Source organism: Peromyscus leucopus, chromosome 9 (assembly GCF_004664715.2).
Source record: "Peromyscus leucopus breed LL Stock chromosome 9, UCI_PerLeu_2.1, whole genome shotgun sequence".
Taxonomy (NCBI): domain Eukaryota; kingdom Metazoa; phylum Chordata; class Mammalia; order Rodentia; family Cricetidae; genus Peromyscus; species Peromyscus leucopus.
The window spans coordinates 61463392-61487337 of record NC_051070.1 but is presented as its reverse complement, the minus strand read 5'-3'; the positions used below and the strand labels follow the sequence as shown (position 1 = coordinate 61487337).

The window sequence follows — 23946 nt, the reverse complement described above, 5'->3', positions numbered from 1 at the left end:
GCTGCTCACACGCTACAGGACAGCAAATAATTATCTACTCCTACTGGTTTAGAAGGTCCTGGTTAAAGAGCTTCGACCTGTCCTTTCTGGAATGGCGGCACGCCTGAGCGCACTTTGCTTCACAGCATCACATTTCGACGGGTAGCACGTGAGCTGTAATCACAGAAGCCAGCTGCCAGGGAAATGCTCATCAAACAAGAAAGCTCTCATCAGCTTCCTTTGACCAAGTCTGTCATTCTGCTAGTTGGAAAACACTAGCTATCTCTTAGCAAAAGCCTCATCTGTATAGGAATATATGTTTTGGTTATAGCAAATCATGTGCTTCTACAAATGGAAAAAGAACCCTAAATGGCAACAGATGTAGCTTAGTGCTGACTTCAGAAGGTGGCGAGGACTCCTATAGGACAAGCCATCCTGCATACTTTCCACTCTGCTCAGCCTTCAGACCAAATGTTTGCAAATTGGAAAGTAACGGCCACTGCTGTACTTGTTATGATAAACCAGAAAAACAGGCTTCGGCTTAATGCATCTAATCATTGAGCCATAATTAGCTGTGGTGCTTGGACCTTCCAAGGCCTACAGTAAGATAAATAATATTTATGGTTTCCTCAATGTATCAAATCATTGCTTATAAAATGCAGTGCCCGCTGAATTGCTGTGTCTGTCAGTGTGTCCACCACACTGACCACCACTCACTCTGAGTCTGTGATGGGAATGTTGGAGACTGACTCTCACCACAGATGTCAAAGCATTTAGCAATGTCTCAGGCCTCTGCCGACTTCTAGCCAGGCCCTTACCCGCTGTTTAATATGGCAGTGTAAGCTCTGGGTGCAATTGAGGAAGGATGGCATTAAACACACTGAGTAATTCGAGAGTGAAGGGAGGGTGCGTGGACACAGAGGAGTTCACCCAAGGTCAAGGAAGAGCTGTGAGAAGCCAGCACTTTCCATCTGTGGGAAAACGATGCCTTTTCAAAACCTTTCCCGAAGAGAACTTGCTAAAATCTCATCAGTGAAGAAGTGAACTAAATTATATGTAGAAAGAAAAATTCAGCCATCCCCAGAGGGATGCCTCAAAGACACAGATGGAATGATTAGGGTTATAGCAACAATAAAGCCAGCCTCAGTTTCCATAGCTGTCCATACAATAGAAGAAACACCCATCTCCAAAACTCCAGGAAGCAACATGAGTTTCAGAATTTAGGATTCTCAATATTTTAGACACGTGGTAGAGTGAATACTTGTTACACTGTGAAACCTGCATCTGGGCTGGAGGCCCAGATGAGGGATTACACACTCATCGGAACCTCAGAGCAGCAGAGGAAGAATAACATGCTGTATAACCAATAAGGTTGTGCTCGGTACTGACATATTGTATATTAGCAATAACAGTGGCAATTATTATTATGGGTTTTTCTTTTACTTTGTGTGTGTGGGTGGGTGGGGTGTGGCAGGCACTTACAACTATTCATATGCAGGAAGGCCAGCCGAAGATGTCCAATGTCATACACTACCCATTGATGCCTTTTCCCCTTGGGACAGGATGTCTTACTGAACTGGGATCTAAGTTGGCAGCCAGTAAGCCTCAGTGATGGCCTGTCTCCATCTACCCAGCACTGGCCTTGCAGACACGTGCCTGATCTTGCCCAGCTGTTCATGAATGCACTGGAATCAAACTCACACATGTACGGCAAGCATTCTTACCTGCTTAGTACCTCTCTAGCCACAGACTTTCGTTACTGAAAATAGTAAGCTATGATGATAACCATAACGTTACGATAAGAACCCAGATTCACCGGAACTAGCTCCCTTTCCCACATCTTTTATTTGAATTTTCCTTCCCTCTCTTCCTCATGGAGAAATTTGACCATAAACAGTCCCAGCACATTAAAAAGTCACACGAGTGCTCAGCTTGAACCTGGGTTAGTTACTGGATGGGCTCTTTTTCTTCTTTTGTGTCGAAGGATTTTTTCTTTAAAAAGAAAATTTAAAAATCCAAAGCTGACACAAAAATGGTGAGCAGAGAAGCCGGCCTCTTCCGCACCGTACAGTGTGCAGGCGTCTCTTCTCAGCAGCCCTGTGTTCTAAACCACAGTGACTCTCATGACTGGGAATCCAGGAGCCTACAGCCTGGACTGAGTCACAGGCTTCAGTTGTCCCAGCATGGGGTCCAGGCCAAAGTCATGGTAAAGTGGTACAGAGAAAACCCAGACACAGCACAACATAAAGAAAAACACAAAAACCTCAAAGCAGCCAGTGGCTCATACGTCAGCAGACTTCCTGTGCTGTTCCTTGTCCCTCCTTGACTCCTCAGACACTCTGAGGGCACTCCAAATCTTTGCCTTCCCCCCCTTGTCTATCTATCTATCTATCTATCTATCTATCTATCTATCTATCTATCTATATATATATATATTTTTTTTTTTTTTTTTCTTCAAAATTTCAACTGTTCAGATACCGGCTTCTTAGTGTTATAAGCCACCCACTGGAGGAAAAACATTTCTACAGGAGGATGCCAACAAATTTCATCTTTTCATAGCCTGTTTACATCCATTTACAAATTTAAACATCTGTTTCTTTGATTAGCAAGTTCTGTCTGACATTCAGAGGAAGAAGGAAAGTAAAGTAAAAGAAGGAAGGAAAGAAGGAAGAAAGGAAGGAAGAAAGGAAGGAAAAAAGACTGGTTACATTCATCACATGCAATATAGCAGCATTTGAAAGGCTGAGGCAGGAGGATTGCTCTTGGTTCAAGGCCAGCCTAGGCTACCTAGTGAGACCCATTTTAACAATGAAAGAAAGGAGAGAAAGTAGACGAATTTCACTGCTGATTGCTCTTCTATGAAGGCAGTTTGCTCTGCAGCAGACATCTTTAAAGCAAGTACCATGGCTCATAGGTGTTTGGGAAAATGCAAAATCATTTCCTGCTTAAACTAGCTTGTGAAACTTGGCTTTGAGCAAAATCAAGAACATTTCATTAGTAGAGAGTCCTTCCTACCTCGTACTATGCTAATTTGCATTATGAATCTCCAACAAGGATATGAGTTTAAGGGAACTCCCAAGACTATTGGAACACGGAAAATCTTCCTCTTGTCAATAAATGTATTATCTCATGGGACATCAACATGTGAACCACTGCTGCTCTCTTAGAAGGCCAGTTGTCTTGACATGGTTTTCTTTCAGGAAAACTATGAAATTAATGTGCTCATGGACAAACTTATTTGTACTTTCTCCCTTCCTCCTTGTTGGCTATTAAGAGGAGAAGTGGGCACCTGATCCCAGGATGACCAAAGTCATGGACTGGCTAGAACTGAGAAACATGGACTGGCCAGGTAGTTAGAAAGCCTCAGAGACCTCTTGAAGCCAGAGGGCCCTAGAGCGTATCAGTCAAGTGTAGGCCTGGGAGTATATGAGGCAGGGTGAACAGAAGGAAGAGCAAGGAGGCTGACAAGGCATGTGTTATACTGCGGACAGAGACGGAGGACACGGGTCACCATGGGGGAGGTCAAGTGCTCCATCATGGTTACTGGCAAACTCTCCTAGATTAACACTGCCTGGAATCTTCCAGTTGACCTTTGCCATGCCCAGCTGAGCACATTCTGAGACATTCCTCATCTTGCTATGGAGACTTTTCATTAAAATTCTCTTATGACCCAATGTATCCTTCCAAAAGATTCCATTATCATCTGAAATAACCTGGTAACTTGGTATCACAGATCTGTAAAGTCTAATGAATGCTTCTGGTTAAGTCTCAATTTTTTTCTTTTAAAAAAATAACTTTTTCTCCTTAGTGAAAAATTAATACATAGAAAAATTTCAAAAGTCTAGTTGAGTACAAATCAAACAATAAAAATATCTAGAAAACCATGTAAATTTTTCCATGTATTTGTGTGGATATGCTTGTCTATCTGTATAATTGTGGATGTGAGTATGGAGCATGAAATATAAGCTGTCTTGTATTTTTTTCTTTTAACTATTGTAAATGTCTTTTCCTTGTTATCACAGCATATTTAGTAATTACATCATGTTATTATGTGTCTAATCCATTTCCAGTACTGGACATTTTGGTTATTTATTTATTTATTTATTTATTTTGCTATCAGCATATAATAAGTTGGAGGTAAATTTTTCCACAAACCTGTAATAATCTCTCAGGATTAAGCCCTAAAGGAGGAAATTACTGGATAAAAGTGTATGCAGGGTTTTTTTATTTTAATTTTTTTTATTCATTTTACATACCAACCATAGATCCCCTTCTCATCCCTCCTCCTGCTCCCCTCCCCCGACCTACCTTCCCCCATCCCCTCCTTACAGGCTAAGTTCTCCCATGGGAGGGCTGACAGCTAAATCTGGTACATTCAGTCGAGGCAGGACCGAGCCCCTCCTCGCTGCATCAAGGGTGAGCAAGGCATCCGACCATGGGTAATTGGCTCTAAAAAGCCAGCTCATGCATCAGGGATAGATCCTGATCCCACTGCCAGGGCCCCTCAAACAGACCCAGCTACACAACTGTCTCCCATATGCAGAGGGTCTAGTCCGGTCCCATGCAGGTTTCACAGCTGTCGGTCTAAAGTTTGTGAGTTCCTATGAATTTGGTTCAGTTGTCTCTGTAGATTTCCCCATCATGATCTTGTAATCCCTTGCTCATGTAATCCCTCTTCCCTCTCTTCAACTGGACTCCTGGAGCTCGGCCTGGTGCATGATTGTGGACCTCTCATCTGCTTCCACCAGTTACTGGATGAAGACTCTATGATGACAGTTAGGGTATTCACCATTCACTTTGTTACTTACGGGAAATTTCCTTCACAATGTTAGACCTAATTAATACACTGCTCTAACTGTTCCTTATAGACAAAAGGACAAACCTTCTTTGCATGGCTTCTTTCCAAGGCTTTCCTCTGTCTCCTACAGAACCTTCTGTAGTTTAGCAGCTGATTGCCTCACTGGTATCTCTCTCCAGACAGCCTCTGAGTCTTCTTGAGTTATATAGAGTAGAGCAGGAGAACTGAGGCATTTCTCTTCAAGTAAGAAGACGTGAGTTGCATTCACATGTGTGACCAAGAGATCAGTGCACTAGGATTTCAAAGAAGTTTATTTTGTGGGATACTTTCTCTTGTGCTGGGTGTCGCCTCTTTCCCTTCATCTCCTCAGAGTACTAGGAATGAAGATGTGAAACTCATTTTTGGAGGGATTTTGGCCCATGTGAAGAAATCATAGTAGAGTTTGTCCAACTCCAGGGACTGAGGGAGTAATCTACACGGGTGGTCCTCACTTCAGAAAAGTGGTCTCCTATACTTCCTTCAGATTGGTAATTTGCTGGGAACGTCATTAAATGCCCAAAAGGCACACTAACATTTGGGCACAGATTTGGATACAGTTTGATAACAGCAAAGAAAAAGCCGTCCAGGGAGAGGGCCTGGGGATCTAGCCCCAGCCATTACACTACCAGCTACTCTTGTCCCATGGATCCAGGAATGGCATTATCCTCTCCTGACCAAATTGTTTGACAGCAGGCAGGATGTTATTAACCAAACGAGTTTACTGAGACATTGGTGTCTAGAGTTTTATTAGGGCTGGATGATGTACTATGTGTGGCTGATTTTTTTGAGCATTTCCCTGAGGTTTGGGCCAAGACCTTTCATCTCCAGTTTCTCTGCAGTGGGAACTGGTATAGCATTGTAACCACGCTACTGGACTCTGGAGGCCAACCCCCCTGGGCAGACGTTGGTGAGTGAGACCACCATTAGCACTGACTGGCACATCTGTGGCTGCAGCGTCCAGGTTTTCTGAGCAGCAGCAGCGGGTTTCCACTGTGTCAGCTTCACCCACGTTCTCTCTCTGAAGTCCAACGGCTTCCCCCTGGGGTTGCGACCGCAGCAATCTCAAGATTTTTATTCCAGCTCCATCTTAATTCCAAATATTGGTTAACATTCATATTGCACTTCACATGATCAAACACAGGCTACAGAGATGCTGAAAGAGGACAAAGGGGTCATGGGATTTAAGAATGCACTGCAAAGAGTCAATACAAATGCAGAGTCAGAGCACGCAGTCCGACACCGAGGTAAAGAACGGTGGTGACGTTGGAGGCAAGGGGTCCAGAAGGGGGCTTCAGAGTAGGCAGCACCTGAGACAGAGAGAGTCACACTATGAGCTGAGCCCCTGAGAGTCACTTACTTGGTGATCTCCAGGGCAGAGGCCGTGACACATACCATATCATGGCCCTGTGACCAAGTGTGCCTGTGCTGTCCTACCGTCTAGATGTCTCTCCTTTTATGTGTCCTGGGTGAGGGACTGTATCATTTGTTGTTCTAGAATGTCTGTCAGCTCTCAGGTGATGTTTTATTTATTTTTTATTAAGCATAAAGAGGTCAGAGGTCACTTATCCCGCTGAGCAGATGCTGGCTGTTCACATGAAGAGTCAAAATGTGGAATCATTCTCCCTCAGTATTTGTTTCCAAAATGGAGTGACTCAAGGCAAGGGGCTCTATAAATCTAGACCAACAAGTCCCTCTCAGGTGGACATGTCGGGATCTGAGACATTACTAACTCACAGCAGAGGCCAAAGGTCAGGCTGCTCTTTTGGCTAAAGTTAACTGTTTTCTATGCAATGAAATAATTAAATATTTCAAGAATCATATAGGCCAATTTTGACAGGATCCTCCATTTCATATTCTATCACGTTTTCAGAAGTTCTCTGTTCATCTTAACCCCTTTAATCTCATTTGTCAATGTATAGTATTTCTTATCTAGTTAACTCTTGGAAATGTGGAATTCCCCCATTTTCCTATGAGGGAGACTCACCTCTTTTGGATTTGCCCTAGTAACATCAGTCTGAGCATATGAAGCCTGACTCCACCCCCACTTTTTTTTTTTAACCTAAAAGGTCTTTACATGCAGAAAAAGATGCTTTCTCCAAAACAAAACAACATACTCTAAATATCCACTCCTGTAAGGAGACAAACACTGAACAAAACTGTCAATCAGAGGTCTCTGCACCCAGGAAACCTATCTTCACAATATGAAAGTTAAAGACAATCCCGAGCACAAAAGCTGGGCAGCTTTACTTCCCTATGCTCCTCACTAAAGAAACTTCCTAAGAATGCACTTCAGGATTATGGGAAATGTTGAAGGAACATATGAGACGTAAGAAGAAAGGTGTACAACAGGCAAGCAAGCAGTTGGCAAAGTCTAATCCCATGGACAACACGATTCTTCAAATCTAGGTGTGACTGGTTTTGTGGAAAGTGGAGTTTTCTTGACCTAAACGTGTAGCTCAGCGAGAGCGGCACAGGGAGATCTCAGTCAGCCATTCTGGTGACCTTTTCTCTTATGACCTCACAGTGCCCCTTTCCCTCTTGATACATTTCTAGAGTTCACCCCTCTCCTCTTGGTCATCAAATCAAACATCTCTTGTCTTGTAGCATCAGGAGAGTTACAGCTACTTACGAATTACTACATGACAAGCGCTGAGCAAAAACAGGTAGGTGAAAGATGGCCTTTGAACAAATTGCTTTCCAACTTGAGCGCTCTTAATTTAAAAAAAAAATTATAGTTCTACATTGCTTACAACGGTGGCTGCTTGATCTTTTAAATCCAAGAGAGCTAGCATGGACAGCAAAATAAACCATAGCGTGTGGTTTAGTAAATGAAGAACCAGGATTCTGTCTGGACTCCAGTGTTTGGCAGCTCAGCAGGCCCTTGGAGCCCTTTCTTCCAGGTAGAGACATGGAAACTCAGGGAAGCACCACAAACCACATGTTCAAATGACATGCTGTGCAGGAGCCCCGCCCACAGGGCTTGCAAGCTTTTCCAGCTGCAGAGCCAGCGCGTGCTTCGGAAACCTCTGCTTCTCGTGACTTTCCCGAAGCTCTCTTGCCTTCCTAGGTCTGTTCTGATTGGTGACAGCAACCACCACGGGGCTGCTAGCATTTCAGCTGGTTCACATTCCTTCTCCAGAAAGTGTTGTGATCAGGTAACCGCCATGTCTGGAAAAAAGCATCTAGGGAGACGTCAACCCAGGACACATTCATTTCAGGTTGATTTTTTTTTCCCTTTTCTTTTTTAAACAAATGGCTGGGCTTGCAAGTATTTGAATTGGTCCCCAAAGGTTTTATTCTGTGATTTTTCTTTCCTAACAGGTTAGCAATGGGCAAGAAGAGAGCTAAGACTGTAAGAGCTATAGGAGTGTTGACAGCTTGGGAGGGGTGAGCCTGTTGCTAGAGACAGATGATCTCGTGTATGAGAAGAGGGGATAATGGCGTGTCTTTGTTTGAAAGCATTTCTGAAGGCTCTGCTTGGAGACTTTCTTTTGCTAGTAGTAGACACACCTCGAAACGGCTCAGAAAGCTAAAGGTCTCACACTTGCAAATCCTGTTTCTTCTGAAGGATGGTGAATAGTCACTCCAGTGAGCATGTATTTTTCTTCTTTTTGAGGGGCTGCAGTTTGTCCTGGGTCAAGAATGGCAGGGTTTGTGGCCCAGCCTCTATCTTTTCTAGAATGTTCACATGGCGAGGCACTCTGGTTAAGACGGATGCTGTCACTTGCCAGCAGGGTTGTGTCTGCAATGGTGCAAAAAACCTAGACCCTCACTTGCCTGTCAGCACCTGCCTGGTGGCTTTTCCAGGATGTCTGCCCCATCTCCCTCTCTTGAGTGACAATATTGGAAGGTTTGATGGAGGCATTTTTGCTGGTCAGGGACTTTGCTTTGGCTTCTCTTTCAAAACTGGGGCTGTGGAGACATTTCTCCTTGTTGGTTTTAAGATACATGTAGATGGGGAACAGAGAAGCTATCCTCTGAATGAAGCAGGGTGCAGGAAGTCACACAATTTCACATTTGAGCCTGACTGAATGAGACAGTGAGGAACACTAGGTAATTAAGTGGAAAGAAGAGAAAAAAAGCAATACCCAGCGATAAAACCCAAACACAAGGCCACTTCCTGACTCCTGGAATGGGAAAGCATCTTCAAAACTGTGTGTGACTCTCTGCCTTACAGATGAGCCTGGCTGACACTCTGGGGAGCTGGGCTGGACCTGGAGCCCAGCTTTAGGAGGTCTAGGGTTTGACATTGTGGTCTCATCCCCCATGCAGCAGCCTTGGGGACATGTACTCTTGCATCGTCTGGGATGCTTTTCTGCTCACAGGCAAAGCCCCCTCACACTCTGCCAATGGCTCCTGAGAGCATGGCTCCAACTCAGCTCTTCTTTCTATGAGAGTTTACTCTCATTATTTTATATTCCTGATACTTTGAAGACAGGTGTTTGCTCTGTAACCTAGGCTGGCCTGAATCCTCCTGCCTCTCCCTTCCACATAAATCCTAAATTTCCCACCTTAATGTTTTTTTCTTGCACCTGAAACTCACTAAGACCCTCTGACTTTCCTTAGCCCATTGAGTGCAGAGATGCCAATGTGTTACCATGTGAAACAACATTCAGTTCTTCTCTTTTTCATTTTGTTTGCTTGATAACATTTAATGATGACTTTTTTTTCACACTGCCTCAGGTTTAATTTAAAACATCCATGCAGGAAATAGAGAAAAACTAAATAATAGCACAGGAAACACATCCATCCAAGCCTAGGAAAGAGCCAGTGTCACAGGGGCAGGACGGGAAGATGGAGCATAGCTGACTGGGGTTAGAGGAGACTGAAGGTCATTCATTGCAAGCCACTTTCCAGCCGTGATTAGGGGCTGGTTCTAAAACGGAACAAAACACAGACATCAAAGGTGTCCTTCAGACAACTGGAAAAATGTGAATATGGTTGGGATAATTATCCACCTTCTCAAGCAGGACCAGAACATGACTGTTATTCATCTCTAAGCCCAGTGTGAGGGCATGGGGGTAGTTGATTCAGGAAGATGCCGCCAACAGATTCTGGATATAAAGGGGCAACACCTAGGCATCACTGTCCTTCAGCTTTCCTTTAAGTTCAAAGTTTTTTTATGGTAGATGTCAGAAACCAAGCATAAAAAAATAAATAAATAAAAAGGAATAAAAACAAACCCAAATACAGATGACAAAACCAGCAGCAAATTGATTGTTATGTTTTAGGCTTTTCTTCAAACCATGGTGCTTATTTATATTAGTATGTGTTTTACGTGTGTGTATGTTTTTTTCAATCTTTATTTTATGTGTATGGGCGCTTTGCCTGCATGTATATATGTATACTACATATGTGTAGTACCTGAAGAAGCCAGAAGAGGACGTTAGAACTTCTGGGATTGGAGTTACAAATGGTTGTGAGCCACCATATGGGTCCTGGAACCGAACACAAGTTCTCTGGAAGAGCAGCCAGTGCTCCTAACCACTTAACTAGATGGAGCTGTCTCTCATTCCTTGCATGATTTTTGTTGTTATTTTTATGCTGGAGATTAAAATCAGGGCTTTCTCAGGCCTCCAGGCAAGGGCTCTAACTACTGAACTGTATGCAACCACCCCAACCCTGCTAAATTAAAAAAAAATATTTTTTTTTGAGACAGGGTTTCCCTGACTTACCCAGGCTGTCCTTGACTCTGGTCCTTCTGAGTTAGCCTCCCATTTAGCAAGGATGATAGGTTGGTGTCATGAGATCTGGCAATATTTTCTATGCTTTCAATGTAATAGTTTTAGTTATTATAATCACATTCTATATTTTCTCAGGGTTTATTTAAAAAAATTATGTACATGGCTTCCAACATCCATCTGATAGTCAATACCTGACTTCTGTTTCTTTTGGTCAACCACCATCCAGAGCAGACTTTAATACTTCATACACTGTAAATGCTGTGGCTGTTCCTCTCTTGGCCAGCCACCATCCAGAGCAGACTTTAATACTTCATAAGGTGTAAATGCTATGGAAATAATTGCCAGACTGTTTAAAGAATAAGAAGAAAAATCCTACATGGTCAGTATATATACATGAAGCCTGACTAAAGAAGTTTTTATATGGAAAAAGTTTAGTGAGGCAATATTAAATACATAAATGTGAACATAAATGTAATCCCACACACACATGATATCATGATATGATAGTTTCTATGTGTGTGTGTCTAGTTTTGTAGGAAGACAGGTTTTGTGGGCCAGTACTATACATATATATTTTAATCAGATATCTCTTTTTGTGTGTGTGGACTGAACTATGTAACTATGTCCCCACCACCTCAGAATGTAACTATATTTAGAGATAAGGCCTTTGTGGGAGGGATAAAGGTACATTGGCTCATATGGTAGGCCCTAATCGAATATGACTGTCATGCTTACAAAAGTATGAGACTAAGACACAAATTCACACAGAGGAAAGGTCATGTGAGGACAAGGGGACGATGGCCATGTGCAAGCCAGAGAGGGAGGACTTGGGAGACATTAACTCTGCTGACACCTTGGTCTCAGAATTCCAGACTGCCCAACTGTGAGAAAGGACGTTTTTGTGGTTGAAGCCACCTTGTCTGTGGTGATTTGTTATGGTAACAGCAATAAACCAAAGGACCACTAGAATCCTGCTTACTGACTGTGGTAGGCCATTAGTTCTCCTTGTCTTCCTCATCATATCCTGCACTCTCACCCACCATTATCCTTACTTCTGACTTCTCGATCAGAACTGGAAGAGATAGAGTTGGATATCAGGTATCAGGAACTAACTGGCCTTACAGGATCAAGCCAGTGACTGGACTGTTTGAATTGGGAGTAAAGTGAGATGGAGTAAAGCTGATGGACTGTGGTGGTTCATGTGACAGCAGAAAGATGCATTTCCCATTCACAGGCTCAACTCAGATGTTTTCACACCCTGTTGCAGCCCAAAGATATGTCCTTGTCTGGACTCCTGGGTGGTGACAATCCTTGTACCAGCATACCTTAGATCTTATTTACTACAAAGGGCACAAGCCAACAAGTCTTGTCTTCTGGACATCATAAGCCCACTCCTATATTCTCTTCTTTGGAAACTGCACACACATTGGATAATGTCAAATTCATCTGAAAACCAGAGTTGTCATGATCATATGTTTTATGGTGGTTGTTTATCTTGCAGTGCCGGGAATAGATGGTTACCTATACTTTTGAAAAGCCCATTCTTCTTAAATTATGAAAGTGCATCATTAATTGATCATATATTAGACATTTCCTTCCTCCTATGAGCCCTCCTCCAAGGTTCCAGCTCTGGGGCTTGTGTGATACTCCCTTGTACACACACCACACCCATTCTCCCAGTTTCTCCTAAAAGGATTTAAGGAAGGGGGGACCCCCCACCCCCCGTCCCACAGTATCTGAAGTGGTTACACAGCAGGCCTGTGTATACATATTAAAATTCTCCTAGTTGTATCAGCAGCTGTTGCAACCGAAAAACTCAGCAAACAGGATCACTTTCTGTGTGGTTTATTGGGCTCCATCTTGGTCCAGCAGCATTGGAATCTTAGTTACTGCCTTAGCCTGATGCTAGGCCAATCTCCACATGTCACGGGCTGGTAATGTGATCTATAGCCTCCTTGAAGTGAGTTTGCACTGAACACAGAAATTGTGGTTTTTTTCTTTTTTTTTCTCCTCCTCTTTCCTCTTGCCAAGCATTAAATGGACTTTTATGTGTGTCTTTCTTCCCGCTTACAAAATCATGGCTTGATATCAACAAAAATATTACACACCTTCTTCTGAGGGTTTCCTGTCCTTTCCTTGGACTCACTGCCATGCATCTTATGCAGTAAGCTCTCTAGTCTCCTGGGAAGCTGCCTACCCACTGTTCTCCTGAGAACTTCAGCCGGAGAGAGACAGGCTTTAAATTTGCTGGGCCTAAGAAAGCACAGGGAGACTGGTGACAGAAAGGTCTTCCTGTGACCTTTCCTTCAGCCCCGGGGATCTGCGGCTTCTGCCTTCCTTACCGTTGCTACAAAGTTTGGATATTTCCAACCTCCAGTGGCAGGGTACAAGTTCACGAAGCAGTGACTGACTGAACGAGAGCTGGAGCCCACCTGCTCTTCCTCAGTGGCCGGGACAGACGAGGGCCAGGGGTGTGTCTGCTGAGTGACACTACAGCAGGAGACTGACTCTTCATGTGAGTTCTAGCTGCTGAAGCCTAGACAGTGGTAGGCAGGTTTTTCAATCATGGCCTGCTTTCCAATTGTCTGCATGATGCTAGACTTGCTGGCACCCAGGCCAGAGGTTCACAGGGTCTGAGGCAGCACCACACAGATGCTGCCTTTTTTGTACCAATGCCTCAGACCAGTGGGAGTACCCAAGGCCATCCAGCCTCAGTCATGTGCTGTTGGGGGACTGAAAATGTATTTGTAAAGATAGTTTGTCAAGTAGTTAGGGATGTACATACTGGTACCGCCAGGATTGGTACCATGAAGGAAAGATCAAAGATCTGTCTTCAGGGTCATTGAAGTTCTTTTGACTTTGTTTTGTGAGAACTCTCCTCATTCTCCTGCCTCAGATTCACAAGTTCTCAGATTACTCCTGTGTACCACACCACACTCAGGCTCTTTAACACTTGAAAGGAAAACCCAGTGCTTTCTTCTCAGATCCATCAAAGCTTATTTGATGTGAGCCCTGGGATGCCTGAAATCATTGTGGTTTAGATTATGACTTTTTATGACTGGTAATATTTGTCACAAGTGTACTGAATCTTAGGTTTGGGGCCATAGGTCCATTTGCGAGACCATATGCATAAAACCCCAACCATGGTGACATAATTCTTATTTTTTTTTTCAGAGAAACTCAGAGATCTTGACTTTGATGTCCCTAGGGTAAGTCCTCCAAAGAATTAATAGGATTTCTAGATAAAATAGTTAAAAGATTAAACAGCCTTTGAAAGGAAGAATCTCTGATGTGTGTGTAGAAGGCGACCAAATACTACTGAGCTATTTCCATCTCTGGCAAAAATCAGTCAATCCACAAATATTTATAGAATGCCTTCCATGAATTCTGGATGCAAAATTTTGTGTGAGAGCAATTTCATCTGCAGAAGGAGCTCACATAGGGTAGCAAGGCCAGAGCCATGTGTGAGGACAGCTGTACAGTCCTATGTGCTGAACACAGAGCTTCTGTCATGATTTATACTCAGTGGTGTGGGGTCTAGTTTATGAAATGTCGTGGTTTATTTGGATGGCCAGAAACTTCTGGAATGTTTTTTGTTTGTTTGTTTGTTTGTTTTGTTTTCTTTGTATTGGGAATTGAACCTGGGGCCTCACGGATGCTAGGCCAAGTACTTTGTCCCTGAGCTACAAGTCCAGTCCTGGATGTCCTCATTCATTGTCTCTCCTATTTTGTCCATGTGTCTAAATGGGAGCTTTGTGGGACACACTTAGGGATTAGTTGTTTCCACTTCTTTGTAAAATTGTAATTGGTTGTCTAAAGGAGATTTTGAAGATTTTAAATATTTATATACCATGTACATCAAGGTGAACCTTTGCTGTGAATGTAAGTCTGGGTATTAATATTAGCTACATTTCATTGGGTGATCATGGTGACTCAGGCTCTGTGCCAAGTCACTAAAATGTACTGGCTTATTTATGGCTTATCCACCTCTAGTAAGCCTACTGTACCAATGAGTAAATGGAGGAAAACTTAACTCAGCTTGCCTAAGGCCACTATGAACAACTCCTTCTTCCAGAAGCTCAGCTCGGTCCCTAGGGCCCGAGTCCTCCAGCCCTCATTCTGTATCATGAGTTTCACAAGCTGAAATGTGGAACTCACTGAGGCATCATGGGATGACATTTAAGGGATATTTAACTGATCTATACATTCAACCACTCCTAGTTTGTATTGTAGTTTCTTCAACATTCTTTCCTTAAGATAAATGCAGGAGTAGTCACCGGACAGCAAAGATCTCCAAACCAGCTAAGTTGGCCAGGGACAACTTCTCTAGCCCTGGAATCTAACCAAGAGGGAAGCTGGCATTATCACTCCCTTCCCAGCTTCAAGGACCTTAAAAACACTCTGGATGCCCCAGAATGTATCTCAAGCGTGTATGGTCTGAGAGGGTCAGGTCAGGCTGGGGAGGGAAGGTCAGAGGATTGATAGCTCAAAGACGGAGAGACCTCTGTGGTGTTCCATGACTTCAGAATCTCAGGGTTCTTGCCTCCACAGTGGAGTTGGCATCGACACATGCTCAGTTGGTGTTGTAAGCACTGCTCTGGGCAGACATGTGGACGGGGTGTGTGAGCTGTTGTTTTCACAGAGGTTCTTCAATTGTTCTTTTCTGGATGGTGCCTGGTTCTATGCCATCCTTTATTTCTAAGGAACTGCTACAGTTCTTTCCTCTAGTGTTTGGTCTTTTAGGATCTTGGAAGTAAATAGATGGTTCACTTATGCTGTAAAGAATTTAATAAATAACCTTTACAAAGCATGCTGAGAATTTAGGAAAGGCGACTGGGGACGGTGTGGTACATGACCTGGGAGCCCTTAGCAGTGCTAAGCCAGAGGACAGGAGGGAGTTGAGGGGATGTTGGACAGAGCCTAGGGAAAGTTTTGGGAGAGGCCTTTGGTGGAGGAATTCAACAAACTCCCATAAACGTATCCCGGAGAGGTCTTGGGGGAAGCTCCCAGTCTTCTGCAGGAGCACCCCATTGGTTGACTCCAAAGGGAAGCCTAGTGAAGCTGTGCACTTGGAGAGGAATGCTCATCTCTAGGGCAGAGGGTAAGTGAAGACTTTGGGACAAATAGCCGCTACCTAGCACAGTCACGCGGCTCTGTCTGTCCTATGTTAAGCAGAGCCCCTTTGGCTTTCTCGAACTTGGTCCAGTGCAAACTGAAGTTGTCTTTGGAGACTCCACCCTTCTGCATTTTCACCTCACTCTTCACCTCAAGTTCCCTGACATCCTCTGGCCTCTCTGAATCTTCTTGTGAAAACTATTAATACAAGAAATTAGTGCTAGAGCTGGATCATGTGTTGTTTCTACTCCCAGTCTTCAAGGAGCCTGTCTACTGATTTCAGTAGTGGCTTCACTAACTCTCGTCCCTACCAAGGCTGCAGAAGGGCCCCTTCCCCTGCCTTCTTACCAGGACTTATTATGTTTTGAATTCTTGGTGATAGCTACTGTGGCTTGGGTGTGACAGGATCTGTGTAGCTCTGATCTCTGTTGTTTGCTGGCTGAAGATGCTGAGGTTCCCCCCCCCCCTACATTCATTGGCCATTTGTGCTTTTGACAAGTGTCTGCTCAGTGTTAGAGTATGATTCCACCATGAAGAAGAATAGACTCCTATCATTTTTGGGAAAGGGAGGTGATGGGGATGGTGGGGATTCACAGCCAGGAGGATTCTGCATTTCATGTGGCTTCCAGGCAGGTGGTCTTAGCCTGAGTAAACCACTGTGTTTCTGACAGCAGTTATAAACACTGAGGATTTGAGATAAATTGTAAAATACACGTCAAGATGAACATACGGATTTTCTTAGGTGGGTAACATACTAGCTTTTCTTTCCTGGAGGGAGAGGGAGGGGGAGAAAAGCATGCTAGGCTGAGGAGATACATCAGTGGGCAAAATGCTTAAGTCCAAACAGATCAAGTCTGGTTCAAACCAGTCAAGCCTAGTTTGAACTGATCAAGTCTAGTCCTGTCCAGCAAAACCACACACACACACACACACACACACACACACACACACACACACACACACACACACACACACCCCAAACCAAAACAAAACAAAAAACATAAACAAAAACAAAAAACAAAACAAAACAAAAACAAAAAAACCAGCCAAGTCCATTCAAGTCTGGTCAAAACCAGTCCAAACCAGTCTAGCATAGTTTGGCCTGCTCCAAACCAGTCAAGTCTGGGACAAACTCTTCAGTTCTGGTCTGGACCAGTCAGGACAAGTCTAGTTCCTTCTCCCCCATCCCCCTCTTCTGTTGTAAGTTTTCTTCTCAACATGTCTCCCTCATACTTCCATGCCTTTTTTTGTGTGTGGTCACTCTACTGAGTTCAATTAGAGGTTTTCTGTCTAAGCAGAAGTGGGGAGGTTATTTGTGGGAGCAAGGACAGATTATCTGCAGTTGTACCACCAAATAAAATGACACCCACCTCCAACAATCATTAACTCCCAATACTTTTTCATAAAAGGATGGCCTCATGCCCCTCCTCCCCCAGCATCCATGATAGAATGTTGAGGGGCCCAATCCTAGGAAGATCTTGTGCAGATAAGCACATGGCCAGTGAGTTCCCGAGTACAGCAGCTACACCATGGCAGCTTTTTTTGCTGCATGCCTTGGAAATTTCTCTTTTATGAAGTATGCATTGGGTGTGATATTTATGAATGCTTGCCTCATACAATGCCACAAAAATCTTGTTAGATTTCCTTCTAGAAAGTTTTATTATTAGATTTTTGCACCTAGGTCTATGATCCACTTAGGCTTCTATGTGTTACTAGACTTTAAACCAAGGTTTTTTTTTTTATTCTTTCTTTTATCTCTTTCACCTATGGATATCCAGTAGTTCTACCACCAATTGCTAAAATGACTATATTTTTAGTGAATTGCTTTTAAACTTTTGCCAAAAATCTCCTACCATACACATATGGATTTCTTTTCCCTTCATATCTCTGAATATATTTACTAAAATGACTATATTTTTAGTGAATTGCTTTTAAAATTTTGCCAAAAATCTCCTGACCATACAGACATGGATTTCTTTTCCCTTCATATCTCTGAGTATATTTGCCCCTCTTCACACCACCATCACTTTCTAATTAGTCAGAATTAGATAGCATGATCTTTCTCGGTTTGTTTTTTTTAGAAGTTGTTTTGGATACTTTAAAACTTTTTAATTTTTCTGTATAAATCAGATTTTCAATTGCTACAAAAATAAAACAAAACAAAAAGTGGCTGCTGTGATATAAATTAGAATTTATATATATGTATATTCATAAGGAATTAATATAAGAATAATATAAATTCTTTCCAATCCAATCATTCAGGTGCTCCAAACCTTTGATGGCTCTTAGCAGCCTTTAGTGATATATAGCATACAGAAGTTTCTATTTTAATAATGTCTTTCATATTCATATAATTTCCAAATCTAGATTTACCTAAGAGAATTACATCTTTCTTCCTGTGTTGCTATGCTTCCATTTATTTATCTTTAAAGAGTGAATAAAAACAGTTATTTCACAGAGCTGGGCACAAAACTGCAGGTGAAATGCTTAATATTGCACATAACTACTAATCCCAGGGTGAATCCCCTGTTGTTTTAATTGTTGGTGGTGGTTTGTTCTACTAAAAGAATGAAGAGGAAAATAAAGGACATATAAGAAAAAGGAATTAAAGTATGAGTTAAAAGAAAAAAGCTTAAGAACTAAGTCAGAATCCAAAGAAAGGACCAGTGGTCCTGGCAGCAGGAACTGCTCAGAAATTAACTCCAAGGCTAGATAACTCCGCTATGACATGTATCGTGGCACTGACATGCATATACCTCTGTTGTGTGCTCATACAGAGGACACCAGGCATCCACCCAACAAACACAAGATCAGATACTAGTATCTAAAATTACTTTATAACTTCAAAAAAATTTTATTAGACAAAAAAGGGGAAATGTGGTGATATTTTATTTGTGTGTTAATAAATAAAGCTTACTTGGAGATGGGAGTTGGGGGGAAAGGCCAGACATTTTAAATAAACAAAAGTCAGGCAGCACATGCCCTTAATCCCTTAGGAGGATTAAGGAACAGAACCAAGCTTGGTAACACACACCTTTAATCCCAGTATCAACCATAGAGACCTGGAGGTCTGTACAAACAGACAGAAAGTAACAGAACTGTGTAGGAAGAGGAAGTGAGGTAGCTGGGCTAAGAGAGCCAATGAAAGGGCAGAACAGCAAGGCAATAAAGGCTTGGGTAGATAGGAAGTAACTCGCATTTGGAAGCTACAGAGTTGGTGAGGTAACGTTGGCTGGCAGCTTTCCCTATTTCCCTAATCTAAGGCTTTCACCCCTATATTTGGCTCCATGTTTTTTATTTAATAAGACCATTTTAGAAATTCTTCTGCACTATCAGACCTCCACAGATTAAAGCTGGATTTCAACAACAACAACAACAGAAACAACAGAAAACCTACAAAATCATGGCAACTGAACAACTCACTACTGAATGAAAAATGGGTCAAGACAGAAACTAGAAAACTAAAGACTTCCTAGAATTGAATGAAGATGAAAACATGTCATACCCAAAATAATGGGGCATAATAAAAGCAGTTCTAAAAGACTAGTTCATAGCACCAAGTGCCTACATAAAAACAAATAAAACAAAAACAACTTAACAGCACACCTGAAAGTTCTAGAACAAAAAGAAGTCACACCCAGAAGAAGCAGATGGGAATAATCAAACTCGGTGCTAAAATCAATAAAATGAAAATCAACAAACAAAAAATATAAAGAATCAGTGAAACAAAGAGTTGGTTCTTTGAGAAACTCAATAAGGTTGACAAACCCATATGAAAATTAACTAAAAGGTGGAGAGAGAAGATTCAAGTGAATAAAATTGAAGACAAAAAGAGGGACATAATAACAGACATGGAGAAAATCCAGAGAGTCGTAAGGATGTGCTTTAAAAACCTGTACTCCATTAAATTGGAAAGTCTAAAAGAAATGGATAATTTTCTCAATATAGACCACCCACTAAAGTTACATCAAGTAAGTAGTAGTACATAAGTAGTTTAAACACACCTATAACCCCATAGTGAAATAGAAGCAGTAATTAAGTCTCATAACTAAAAAATGCCCAGAGACAGGTGGATTTAGCCCAGAATTCTACAAGACTTTCAAAGAACAGTTAACTCCAATACTGCTCAAATTATTCCACACAACAGAAATAGAAGGAACAATGTCCAATTCTTTTTGTGAGGCCTCAGTTACCCTGATACCCAAACCACATAAAGATCCAACAACAAAAGAGAGTTATTGACCAATTTCCCTTGTGAACATGCAAAAATTCTCAACAAAATACTTGCAAATAGAATCCAAGAACACAGAAAAAGATTATTCTCAAAACCAGATTCATGTTCTTTGCCTCACACTCCGGGGACAGCCTTTCCTGACTTTTCTTCACCCTCAGTCTGTTCTGATACAAACACCTGTCAGGAGGAATCGTGGCTCTGGCAGGGAAACCGAGGCCCAGAGGCAAGAAGGAATGGTGATCGGTTCCTACTTTGACCCCACAGGGCCCAGGCAGGGCTCTGCCCTCCTGTCCACAGGTTCCAGGCTGGGAGACATGGTCTGCCGGCCCATGCTGTGTTGTTGGCTGTAGTTAGTACCTTGTATTTCTGGTTATTTGTTGTTATTTGCTCTGAGCTGTCCCTGCGCCTAGGCTTCCCCCACACCTAATGTCGCTTCTTTCCCAAGTCAGTACCATCTGGGCTTTCTGTGAAGCCCAGAGGAGATTGCTCTAACTCACCTCTCACTGTCCCCATGTGCCAGGCTGGGTAGATGGCCTTCATGATGAGAAGCCGTTGTCTAAGGTGCCTTGAGATGCCCCTTTCCAGCTGGAGACCTGTCCCCTCACTTCTGTGGATGCCCTCCCCAGCTGCTGTGGTCATCCCGCCCGGGGAGGCTGTGAGTCAGGTGAGCCTGGAGTCTGCAGCTGAGCTCCTGTCCTTTTGGTCCTGCAATTCTTTGTGGACTATGAATGGTTTGTAGACTTTGCCTTGCACTCAGTGAACTTTTCCATGTGCTCCGTTGATGTGTACCTCTTCACAGAGGCCTTTTATGTTGGGCCCAGCCCAGGAGACCAACATAGCTTAGTGTTATGGTGCCTGCTCACTCTGGCCTTCTCTCTGTATACTTCTGTGTTAGTTAGGGTTTCTGTTGCTGTGAAGAGGCACCATGACCATGGCAACTCTTTTTTTTTAATTAAGAAATTTTTTTATTCATTTTACATACCAATCACAGATTCCCCCTCTTCCCTTCTCCTACCCTTCCAGTCTCCCCCCCCACCCATACCCTCCTACAAGAAGGTAAGGCCTCCCATGGGGAGTCAGCAGAGCCTGGCCCATTTGGTAGAGGCAGCCAAAACCTCTCCATTCTCCCACCCTCTCCCCCTTCCCCAACCACCTCCACTTCCACCCCTACCTCAAGGCTGTGCAAAGTGTCCCACTATAGCTAGTGGGCTCCAAAAAGCCAGTTCATGCACCAGGGATGGATCCTGATCCTGCTGCCAGGGGGCCCCTTGAGCAGATCAAGCTACATAGCTGTCTTGCTTATGCAGAGGGCCTAGTCCAGTCCTGTGGAGGCTCCACAAATGTGGGTCTAAATTTTCTAAGTTCTCACTAGTTTGCTTTGGTTGTATCTGTAGGTTTCCCCATCATGATCTTGATGCCCCTTGCTCATAGAAGCAAAGGGAAACATTTAATTGGGTGGCTTACAGTTTCAGAGATTTAGTTCATTATCATCATGGTGGGACATGGTGGCATGCTGGCAGACATGGTGCTGGAGAGAAGCTGAGACTTCTACATCTTGTGCAGGCAACAGGAAGTAGTCTGAGACATTGGGTATGGCTTGAGCACAAAGCCCACCTCCACAGTGATGTGCACTTCCTCTGACAACACCACACCCACTCCAACAAAGCCATACCTCCTAATGACCTCCCTTTGGGGACCATTTTCTTTCAAATCACTACAGCCAGCCAGTCTAACCCCGGAAGCCCTAGCAATCCACACACTTGGTCCTCTCCTTTCTCCAGGCCTGGCCAGCATGACCCAGAACCTAAAGCCTGTTTTGAAGAAGCAGGGTGGGGACTGGGCATGAGTCCTGGGGACTGGATCTTAGGGGGATGATGCAGGTAGAGGGGAGCAACCAGAGGTCCCCAAGCTGAACTATGACCAATCGTGGGTTCCCTGAAAACTTCTCTTCTCCCCACACTCCCCGTGGTCAAGCTGGCCGTCCACCTTGGGATGGCTGTGCTAGGCCCCTTCCTGGGCATCTTCCTTGTTTTTCCTGGGCCAAATGAACTAGCTCTGGATGCACTGACCCTGTCTGCAGACAGGCTCACGGCTGCAGTTAGCCTGGCCTCCTGGGATGGGATGGAGACTGCTATGGAGGCTTGGGATTAGGAGCCTGGCCCTACCGTGGTGATCGTCCTCAGGCTGCTCCTGCACACTAGCTTTCTGTCCTCCATGTGGCTCTGGACAAAACCTGTCACCTGGGACTTCCTGTACCAGGTACCCATGGGGAATGTGTCTTTTCTTTCTGTGCCTGTGTGAGGGCACCATGGGGCCTGGGGCATCTGAGACTGGGAAAGAGGGCTCACCCACACTTTCTTCCTGCTTGGCTCTTATTGCAGGCCATCCGACGGGGCCTTCAACTCCTTGTACCTCTGTGCTGGTGGAGTTGTGCCTACTGCAGCTGGCGGTGACCCAGCGGCACCTGCAGGCTTACCTGTGTTTGGTCAATGTGTGGAGAAGCTGCGCATAAAGGCCAGCAGCAATGAGGCTCGCGAGATCCAGCAGTGCGTATGCACCCTAGGTGGGATAGTCCCATGGTTGAGGGGGCCTGGTCATGGGGTCCCTGCTTTGGGAAGACCATCGCCTCTGCAGCCTCCACTGCCTCCCCCCATAGGGGTTCCGTGTCCACTGATACACAAACATGGCGAGCCTGTCTTACCTGACTACAGCCCATCCTCACTCTGCCCTCAGCTTCTCAAGACTCTGGGTATTGGGCTAGCGGGAAAAGAGGGCGGGGCCACTAGATAGAGGGTGGGGACAAGTGTGATAAGGGTTGGGCTTTAGATAAAAGGTGGGGTTGGGGTCTGAGCAAGGACAGGGCCAGCAGGCAGAAGTTGGGTGTGGCCTGGTAAGGGCCTGGGGCCAGCAGATAGAAGTGTGGGCAGGGCTTGGGCAGGGGCACAGACTGTTGGCCTGTAGAGTGTGAGGACAAGACCTAATGACAGAGAGGAGTGGAGGCGGGACCAGCAGGTAGTAGTGTGGGCTGGCCTGCAGACTGGGGAGGATGGAGGACCCCTAAGGTCAGTTGGGAATAACCTGGGCATGGGTAGGAGCTTCTGGACTCCCACTATTCTGTCTCCATCCATAATTCCCTTCTTCCATCTTGCAGGTGGCTACTCTTGGGCTCCGCCCTCTCCCCTCCACCCACTGGCCCTGCCCCAGTCCTCAGACTTTCATCCCTGTGAACTCTGGCAGAGAACTAGGCCCAGCAGACTGTGGCCCAGGTGGCAGGGGTCCTGGGCAGCCTGCTCACTCCCCTTTACTTCTGTGGTGTGGAGTACTGGCCAACCTCATCTGGTGGACCACCTCCAGTGCTTCTATTTCCACCAGTACCAGGCAACCTCCGAGCTTAATGACATCACCAGGCGCTAGCATCTGATCCTTACCCACTGGAACTGGGGCTGTCCTGAGTGTACCCCTCAGTACCACTAAAATCATTTCCACTAAAATCAGGAACAAGACAAGGTTCATCCGCTCTCTCCATATCTATTCCATATAGGACTTGAAGTCTTAGCTAGAGCAATCAGACAACTGAAGGAGATCAAGGGGTTATCAGCTGGAAAGGAAGAAGTCAATATATCTTTATTTGCAGATGATGTGATTGTATACATAAACGATCCTAAAACATCCACAAGGAAACATTTACAATTGATAAACACTTTTGGGAAAGCAGCAGGGCACAAAGCTAACTCATGAAAATCGGTAGCCTCCCTGTATGTGAATGACTAATGGATTGACAAACAGACAAGCAGGAAACAACACTTTTCACAATAGCCTTAAAAAAAGAATCTTGGGCTTATTATAACCAAGCAAGTGGAAGTTTTGTGTAGTAAAAACTTTAAGACATTAAAGAAAGAAATTAAATAAGATATCAGAGGATGGGAATATTTCCCGTGGTCATGGACTAGTAGTGTTAATATAGTGAAAATGACAATCCTATTCAAAAGCAATCTATAGAATTCAATGCAATTTCCATAAAAATTCCAACACAGTACTTAACAGAATTGGAAAGGACAGTTTCCAGCTTTATATGGAAACACAAAAAACTCAGAATA

The 23946-nt window shown here is 43.9% G+C and overlaps 1 pseudogene; it reads left to right on the top strand.

Annotated features, from left to right (window-relative positions):
• The window catches only part of LOC114693874, a 39055-nt pseudogene extending 15741 nt beyond the window's left edge, over positions 1-23314 (top strand).
• Positions 23315-23946: the final 632 nt, after the last annotated feature.